This window comes from Pollicipes pollicipes, unplaced genomic scaffold (genome assembly GCF_011947565.3).
Source record: "Pollicipes pollicipes isolate AB1234 unplaced genomic scaffold, Ppol_2.1 Scaffold_4881;HRSCAF=5763_pilon_pilon_pilon, whole genome shotgun sequence".
In the NCBI taxonomy this organism is placed as follows: Eukaryota; Metazoa; Arthropoda; class Thecostraca; order Pollicipedomorpha; family Pollicipedidae; genus Pollicipes; species Pollicipes pollicipes.
In genome coordinates, this window is record NW_023596576.1 from 4,921,823 (window position 1) to 4,931,726 (window position 9,904).

Consider the following 9,904-nt stretch of genomic DNA (forward strand, 5'->3'; position numbering starts at 1 on the left):
TGCTTGTCAGTACGATGTGGGTGAGGCAGGTAGTTCAATGGTTTCTGAATTATATGACGAGTGTCAGTAAATATGTTACCGCAGTCAGCTCGAAATGTGAAATGTTTTTATGATCAGACCAGAATTATGTAGTGAGGATTTGTAAACATCAGGTAAGCAAATGTGAATAGTAGATTAGAATAGCTGTAATCAGTACTCTGCTAAATCAAGGTTTATTTATTACATACAGAAGAGAAGGTAAGGAGCGGGTGAAGTGGGTGAGTAAGTGAAGAGTACAGTATGCGAATTATGTAATACATAACGCAAAAGCATGATCAGCATGGACAACATATCTGTGGTGCATAACATTACCTGTTTTTGTGAGCAGATGTGCTACCTCGGTGCCTTTTTTCAAGGCATGTCTTTGCACGCCGTGATGTAGGTTACTTAGCTTTTGTCATAATACATAATTTGTTATGAATCTTGAGCTAAAATTGCCTTCGTCATGACGCAGTTTTCTGGCTGGTTTACATATCGTGGCCTTTGAGCTATGCAAATACGGCTGTTTGCGTCAGTTAGCCATCAATCTTTACCAACCCAATGCTGCTGGCTGCAATGACATCAAAGCAGTATTTCGTCCCTGGTATGTCAAGAAAGCAAATATCTGCATTATTACTGGCCACTCCATGGCAATTCTGAATGGGGATTCTGCGCTCAGCTACTGTTGCTGCATTGGACGGGTTACAGCCACCCTTATAGCAAAACTTGTTGCACTCCAGGCACTTCATACTTTCACTAAGAGCCAGTAACAATTTCCAACCACAGTTTTTGCCACTGGCTGTGTGTCATTCAGGAGTTATTTTAGTGGCTTAGCTCGTTGTTGCAAGCTGTTCATTAATGCAATAGCGTGGGGATGGGTGATACGTCCTGGGGATGGGCGGATTAGGTGACATGGTGCTGGGTGGTCCATCCGATCAGGACAGTTAGTTTTTAGTGTAATTGGCCAATATAGAAGACTGCTCAGTTCCTCCACGCCCCTACATGACAAGTATTCTCGTGTTACAGGCTCTAGGTGTATGTTAAATGCAATCCAAAAAACACCAGTTAAAACAGCAATCCATTATCTACATTGCAGATTGGAGGCAGTAGCATTGCTTGCACTGTCTGGAGCCTTTGCCATGCACAAATGGTCTAATGCATGTTAGTTGGACGTCATCCCTGCCATTGTCATGGAGTGGCTTATGGTTTTATTTAGTTCACTGCTGGCTATTCTGATCGCATACCTGTGATGAAAGACGCTGTTTTTAACTGAAATATGCGCTGGAATATTCGAAAATCAGTTTTTCCTTTCTTGTGCAAATCCCTGTGACCTCGCGTCTTGCCATTCTCGATGTTGGCGTATGTCATGTCCAATATTAAAATATGCATATAAGACCAAAATTATAGTGCACATTTGGCAATGCTGACCAGGCGATTTTCGTGCTTTAAGTGCTGTGGCTTGTGCTTTTTCCGGCGGCTTATAAGCCTATGAGTTCCGCACAGGCCCTTGTTTCAACAGAGTCCATCTTCATCCTCGCGCTCAAAGCCGTCTTACGCCCACCACGGCTTCTCACATTCATCATTTAAACGCAAACTACCGGCAGCACAGCTCGTCTCAACAACGCAGTTTTCGTTCATAATCCGCTCCTCGATTCGAAGTACGCAGGTTCGAGCTACCGACTGTTAATCCGACGTAAAGCCGGCCTCACCCATGTAAACGCACCACGGCGAGAGGCTCGCCATTGCATTATCCGTTCCGATCTAGAATCGAATTTCCCCAGTTGCCCATGTCAACAGGGCAAGAAGTCGCTCTTGCGCGGACCCTTCGGTGACGACAAATCGTCCAATAGATGGCGCTGCCGTGCTCTCGCGGCCGCCCGTGCTGGCGATGGCGCCGGGGTCATTTGTCACTGCCAGCATCGCAGCACGTCGACACCACGACTCGGCGTCAAGCGACCAATGGCAGGCAGCGTCGCCTGCCGGGCCGCGCACGGCGCTGCAATGCGTGCAACACGTGCAACAGCGGGCTACACGGACGTTGCAGCACGGACAGGCGTTATCGCGACGACCGATCGCCGAGCGAGTAGCAACTGCGCGCGTCTCACTCGCCGCAGCGCCCCTGAGAACGGTCGCCGTCTGTCGCACACGCGCCGCCAGCGCCGCGGCGTCGACGCCCCGGCCACGCCGGACGCAACCGAGTCAGAACGCAGAACCCCGCCTGTCAGCGACCTTCTCGCCGCGTACGGGAAGGACGGTCACGCGCTGCCGCGGAGCGACCGTCACACACGCGTGCAGTGCGTGAAATAAGATCGCTCTGATGCTGAGTGACAGGCGTGACTCAGTTATGCGCTCGAATTCTGCAAAGGTATAGTTTCCTATTCCATAACTTTCCAGGGGGTCCCATTCCCAACCTTGAGAAGCAAGCGAGCCAAATTTGGAGAAAACCCGTTTTTGGTGTAATTCTGCGGCAGTTTGGCCATTTCGCCTCGTTCAATGCACCCCCCCCCCCAAATTTGTTTGCGAAGCTGCGCCGCCGGACCCCGAGCGGCCAGTGCAGTCTACGATGTGCCGAGGCCGTGCGGGACAGAACGTCATTGGCTTGATCCCATCTGTTTGGTCGGAAGGCTCGCCAGGAACGCATTAATTGTAACAACAATATTGAACGGGCAAACTGCAAGGAGAGAGAGAGGTCCAGCCATGTCGGCAGTTTTCAGTTTTACATCATGCCGCCACGCCCTGGCCGTGCACAGTCCTTCTGGCCTGACTTGGCGGCGCTCTCACTCCCTTCGCGGACGCGGTGTTCATACAACCATTGCAAAGTTGGTGATATGTGGCAAGTGTAGAAGACGAGGCGACGTTCTCCCTCTCCTCTCCTCTCCGCTTTTAATGATAACATACTTTTTGCAAAAGGGGAAGAGAGAGAGAGATAGAGAGCGAGAAGAAGAAGAAGAAAGAGAGAATAGAGAGAGAAGAGAGAGAGAGAGAGAGATGAGAGAGAGAGAGAGAGAGAGAGAGAGAGAGAGAGAGAGAGAGAGAGAAGAGAGAGAGAGAGAGAGAGAGAGAGAGAGAGGAGAGAGAGAGAGAGAGAGAGAGAGAGAGAGAGAGAGGAGAGAGAGAGAGAGAGAGAGAGAGAGAGAGAGAGAGAGAGAGAGAGAGAGAGAGAGAGAGAGAGAGAGGAGAGAGAGAGAGAGAGAGAGAGAGAGAGAGAGAGAGAGAGAGAGAGAGAGAGAGAGAGAGAGAGAGAGAGAGAGAGAGAGAGAGAGAGAGAGAGAGAGAGAGAGAGAGAGAGAGAGAGAGAGAGAGAGAGGAGAGAGAGAGAGAGAGAGAGAGAGAGAGAGAGAGAGAGAGAGAGAGAGAGAGAGAGAGAGAGAAGAGAGAGAGAGAGAGAGAGAGAGAGAGAGAGAGAGAGAGAGAGAGAGAGAGAGAGAGAGGAGAGAGAGAGAGAGAGAGAGAGAGAGAGAGAGAGAGAGAGAGAGAGAGAGAGAGAGAGAGAGAGAGAGAGAGAGAGAGAGAGAGAGAGAGAGAGAGAGAGAGAGAGAGAGAGAGAGGAAGAGAGAGAGAGAGAGAGAAAGAGAGAGAGAGAGAGAGAGAGAGAAGAGAGAGAGAGGAGAGAGAGAGAGAGGAGAGAGAGAGAGAGAAGAGAGGAGAGAGAGAGAGAGAGAGAGAAGAGGGGGGGGATCAGACTTTAGGATCGAGGTCGGCCAGGCGCCAACGGCGTACTGTTTGTTTTCAAAGTTGTCATTTCCGGTCAGAGGACACCATCTGTGTGCAAAACAGATTGCTGAATAAACTGCGCCTTCGCACAGATTCATACCAAGCAAAGCTGCTGGCTTTATAGCTCAAGGCTAACGTTTTCAGTGTTGTTCACTTCAGTACTGCTAAATGCTGAACGCTACTGGAACGCCCGGCGCACTGAGGAAAACTCAAGCGTACGCGACGGAATGCCCGGTGCCGCCCTGCGTGTGTGTGTGGGGGGGGGGGGGGGGGAGACATTGCATTCTCCTATTGTGTAACCACCGCGCGAGTTTACGGGTCGCCAGTTGATATCCGTACCGATAGCTCAGTTGGTGCTGGCCTTCGCTCTGATCCACTCACCAGTGGCACGGTGGGTTCAAGTCGATCTCTGCGCTCGCTTTTCGCCATTGACTGAGACGGATTGCGGCCGGTGGCAGCTGCCGCGCTAAAGGTCAGGTGACGTCAGACAGCAGGACGGACCGGTCGAGCATTGTAGTACACTATACTTTCGCCGCCAAATTCTGGCGTTCATTCAGAGTTTCACGTTCCTGCGATGGGGGCCTGAACTCAACGCAGCAAGCGCTGCTCAGCCTGGGCTCTGATCACAGCGGTCAGTCCGTTTAAAAGGTTCGGACCAAATATCGAAAAAAAAATTAGACTTTAATTGTTCTCATCCATTGCGCACATGCGTGCAGGTGGTATTATGCGCTTTTCTATGCGTGATACGTTTTGAGACAGCTGAATAACAAGCTGCCACTCAAGCTTTCCTGAACAGAAAATTAAGTATGACTGAGTGAGATCTTTGGGTTGAAAAAGGCACAAATTTTGAAAGATATGTACTGCCATAAATATACGTTTGCTTAAGTAGTTTGCAGCACAAAATGATTTTGTGAATTTGACCTGTCATGCCTGCTGACCTGAAATAAAAGTCTCACACAAACTCTTGAACGTCCATTTGTCGCTATTCCCTGCAACATCTTGGTGAAGGACTGTTGCAAATGCCGTCATGATTTTTCAAAACTCAAAGTGATTAAAAATTGCGTCATCAACGCACAGAAGGGCTCGAAAGGCCGCCCATGCCATGTCATATACCACACTAGTCTTGCCTGTTGCACGTAAGCGATTATTCTACTAGTCACACATGGGCCGTCATTTGTGAGTCGTGACTTGTCTAACGTGCCGATGAAACTAAGAATGGCTGATATGAACGGTTTTGAGCTTGCAATAATGTTTGCTGTTACAAAGGAAGCACTTTAATGTGCTGTTTACACTCGCTACAAGGAATTAGACCGAGCTGCAGTCACGGAGGGAGTCGGAAGCCAGAGGCATGCACGGCTCCAACCGAGCAGCCATTTTCCGCAGCTGTGGAGCGTAATCAGCCAGTCAACCTTACGTACAGCTGAGTATCAACACACACGCACACATGGCTTGTCTTGTCAATGGCGTGGTGAGCGCTGCATGAAAGGGAAGGCGGCTTATCTAGGATAAGTGTGGGAAAGGTTGGTTGGTGCGCACCTGTTCGAGCGGTGGACTGCGTGCGCCGCCAAAACCGGTACCGACGCGCCCCGAGTCGAGTCGGAGCCGTTTCCAACGAGCGATTTCCATCAGTCCCGCGTGCGGCAATTGTAGTGCCACATGTCGCCGATTTCCCAGAAGGGGTAAAGGCGGGCCAAGTCGCGTGGAAAAACGCATCCGCTCTTTCCGCCTCATTTGGCCCCCGATCCCTTTATTTTGATCAATCCGGCTACCATGCGTTAAAAATTACCCGGAAAAAGCTGGGGTGTGCCGGCGCAGTGATTATTTGGGGTGTCGTAGGGCCGGTGTCGTCGCGTCAGGAGGGGGAGGGGGACATCTGTCAGGAGGGGCCGGAGCGGAACACGGCAGCAGGAAAAGGCGGCGTCCAGGCCCGTGCACCGAGCCGGCCGCCGCGGAACAGGCCTGGCGATCGACCGGGCTGGCGTGTCGGCATGTGGCCGCGGCCAGATCCTGGCTGACACGGTGGAGCTGTCGAGTTAGTGTCAAGCTGACTATGGCGTGCCTCGTAGCCGATTACATGCCGCGCTGCGTTTGCCCACGCTCTTCATGTTTGTGACAGCGTGTACTTGTCCTGACAAAAGTTCACGACACAACTACGGAGTGGAGTAAACGGAGCGAACAGCTGAGTGAGTGAGGCCGTGAGTCATTCATTTTGAAAAAGAATAACGGGTGAACTAATCACTGGACGGAATACACAACAAGACCGGCGCGCCTTGTTTATCAGTAGTGGCTCAATTGTGATCGCTCCCATTGCAGTACTGCTCGCATACAGAGCTAACAAAGGTAAAAGTGTATCGTGAATATCTCAATATTCTTTGAAACCGCCACAGTGACAGCTCGATAAACGGCCCATGGGCACACGCATCTACGCTAATATCAGTCAACTACCAGCGCACGATGGTGGTGTGTTCACCTGTCCTCGCTCCGTGCCGTTCCGACATCAGCACAGCGGCGGGCGGCTCTGTTTGTCACATCCCACTGCTGACCCCGTCTGGCTGACGTCGCCGCCATGCTTCGCATGTTCTTGAGCTTCGCGCCAATCTCTGCCGAGGCAGTGCTCCGGTCCTGGCAGGAGTGCGTCTCGGAGACCCTGCGTCGCTCGCAGCCGTTCTTTGGCTGCCGTCGTACTGCGCTCCAGCGTCAAGTACCGGTATAACTGCAAACCACCCAGTGCCAGTCTCCTATTCCGGGACGTGGACCAGCCCATCAAATGCTGTAAAACCGCTTGAGCCAGAGGTGCTCCGCCTGGCTGGTGTCGTCTCTGCACGCCACCGGCGCGCCCTGTCCACCAGCCCGGCCCTCCTGCCGTCGCCCGCGCGCGCGGGCGGCACGGGCAGCATTCCGGCTGGCGGTGGCGCCAGCGGACCCGTTTGCCGGGCCCGTCTGGCGCCACCGGGACGCGGCGGTTGTCAGGTGCCGGCACCGGCGGCCGAGGTCGCCACAACCGCAGGTCAGACCCCGCGCTCGGTGAGCGGCGCGGTCACCGCCGGAGACAAGCCGTGGAAAAGTCGGGACTGGAGGAGGGTTAAAGCACAAACTTTCCGTGTGAACGTCTAAGGTTTTCACAGTTTTTAGCGGATTGCTAGGTGATTTGTGACTTACGTGGGGATGAAGGGTCGAATAAACATGAGAGGACTGAGGCTCTCTCATAGACACGTTGAACCATCCATCGGTCAGTGGTTCTAAGGTCAACGCGTCGACGCTTCTGTGGTAGTGCGTGCAAATTGGCGGATGGGCCGTCGCGCCACGTACAGCAGATTATGTACAAACTAGGGCCCGGTGATCGGTGCCGGTGGTCAGAAGTGGGTGAGCCGTTATCCGTGGCCGGTGGGCGTGGTTTGTTGGGTGTCGCCCGGTGGGCGTGGTCTGAGACATTGGGCCAGTGGGTTGTGTCGGTGAGCTGTAGCCCTCCGTCCATGAATAGTAAACTCTGAATAATAACCCTTGGTCCCCATCACATGGTCAGATGTCATTGAAGAGCGGTCTGTTGTCCAAAGTCCACAGTGGCTGGGCGGCTGTCGATTGTGATGCCGGCCGGCGGCGGTCAGCAGTGGTCAGTGACTGGTGGTCAGCAGTCAGTGGTCAGCAGTCAATGATCGGTAGCCAGTGGTCAGCAGGCGGTAGTCAGCAGTCAGTGTTCAGTGATCAGCGATCAGCGGTCAGCGGTCGGCAGTCAGTGATCAGCAGTCAGTGGTCAGTGATCAGTGGTCAGCAGTCAGTGGTCCGAAGTCAGCGGGCGACAGTCAGTGATCAGCAGTCAGTGGTCAGTGATCAGTGGTCAGCAGTCAGTGGTCCGAAGTCAGCGGGCGACAGTCAGTGATCAGCAGTCAGTGGTCAGTGATCAGCGGTCAGCAGTCAGTGGTCCGAAGTCAGCGGGCGGCAGTCAGTGATCAGCAGTCAGTGGGTCAGTGATCAGTGGTCAGCAGTCAGTGGTCGCAGTCAGCGGGCGGCAGTCATGATCAGCAGTCAGTGGTCAGTGATCAGTGGTCAGCATCAGTGGTCCGAAGTCAGCGGGGCGCATCCAGTGATCAGCAGTCAGTGGTCAAGTGATCAGTGGTCAGCAGTCAGTGGTCCGAAGTCAGCGGCCGACAGTCAGTGATCAGCAGTCAGTGGTCAGTGATCAGTGGTCAGCAGTCAGTGGTCCGAAGTCAGCGGGCAACAGTCAGTGACCAGCGGTCAGCGATCAAAGGTCAGAGTGGAGCGTGAGGCGGCGGTCGACGCCGCCGCCCATGCGTCGTCATTAGCGTCAGGGGCGCGGGTCGCCGGTGCGGCGCCAGCTCCTCCTGAGTGCCGCCCTAAAAACCCCCGGTGCCGGCCGGGACGGGGAGCGGGCCGCTGGCCGCCGCCAGTGTGGCTCCTGCCGGCTGGTCGCCATGGCCAAAAAAACACGGCTGCGCCACCAAAAACTGGCGGTCCTCCGCCACTTCCGGACGCGGCACGCCGGCTGACCGACGGCAGCGGCGCAGGACGCCTCTCGGCAATGAAGGACCTGTTTGGAGAGATCCGGAACGGAGGAACTGGCTGCGGACTCATCTCCGGAAAAAGAGGGCCTGTTGAAAATCTTCGGGAACGGAGGAGCTGGCAGCAGCCTAATCTGCGGAAAAAGAAGGGGCCTGATGGAGATCTCCGGGAACGGAGGAGCTGGCAGTTAGCCTAATCTCCGGAAACGGAGGAGCTGGCAGTAGCCTAATCTCCGGAAGCGGAGGAGCCCAACGTTGAGTCAGCCCTGGAAATAGAAAAGGTGACTGCCTTACAACGGACGACTGGCTAGAGCTCCTGCAATCGGAGAGCCATCTTGTGGACTGATTTCTGGGGCGAAGAATCCGGCCTCAAGACAATCCCCAACGGAAGAGCTGAGCAACTCCCGAACGAAGAGTAGGGTTGAGGATAGATCTCCGGTAATGAAGGAGTCAGACAAAATACCAACCCACGAGAATGGTGTAGCTGGACGTGAATCTCCTAGAACGGAGACTAGTGAGCTAGAGGAGCAAGCGTGCTGTTCAATCGTCAATAAGCTGGAGAAACCGTGCTGCTGGACATTTACTCCGTCGATCTCTCTGCTGTTCTCCGTATTTTGCCGTTCGCTTCGCCTGGATAGGAAACCTCGCGAAAAAACGTGAGAGTCGAATCAATGCTGCCTGTTCCCTGCAAGAGACCCATTCCCAGGACAGCAGGACCAAGGCAATGCTGCCTGTTCCCTGCAAGAGACCCATTCCCAGGACAGCAGGACCAAGGCAACGCTGCCTGTTCCCTGCAAGAGACCATTCCCAACAGCAGGACCAAGGCACAGGCCGGCGAGCAGCAGCCTAAAAATGTTGACGCGTCGGACAGCGCGACTCTCTGCACAGACAGCAGCTGATCGTTGGAAAAATGAACGTGCACGACACCACGCGTCTGTGTGTCTTGTTGTTTGGAGGTGGGACGACACCGCTGCTGTCTAGTGCCGAAAGACGCGCCGTTCGAGCCGCGCCTGTGATGTCTCCGCCCCCGCTGGATATGTGGCGCCTCGCGACGTGGTGAGTGACGCGTCATGTAAGACAAGGTCCTCGCGGGCGAGACTCTGCAGCCGGACAGAATTAGACTTACGTGACAGAACACCCAGTTCGTTAGTTGCTTCATTAACAGGTGCATTTACGAAACGAACATACCCTTTTCGTCTGCGGTGCTCTGCGCAGCGCTATCGGGCGTTTTCTGTACTTGCTTAACTACTGCAGGCGTCGTAGCATCGACAGGCAGGTTTGTGGGAGTTTGTCTTCAGTTGTATCTTACAACTCAATTATATTCGTTTCTATTTCTTTTACAAGAAGTGGAAATGATGGCACGGCCTGTTGCTCTGGACCCATCTCCATTTCCCTTTTCATTCACCAGTAAAATATTCAAATGCAAGTCACTTCAAGAAGTATCGAGTGTTACGCATCCCTATCTTATGACCGGTAGCTGACTAATCACAACAGTAGTTGCACCTGGGATATTTAGATTTCAACACATTTCTCTGGGCCGCTACATATGCTTGGCCTCCCGCGCATTGGTCGGCCGTTTCCGCTGTTTTTCCCCCGCTGCTGCCGCCTCGGCCTGGCTTCGTCGCCTCCCGCCCCCGCCGGCCCCTGGCGCTCCT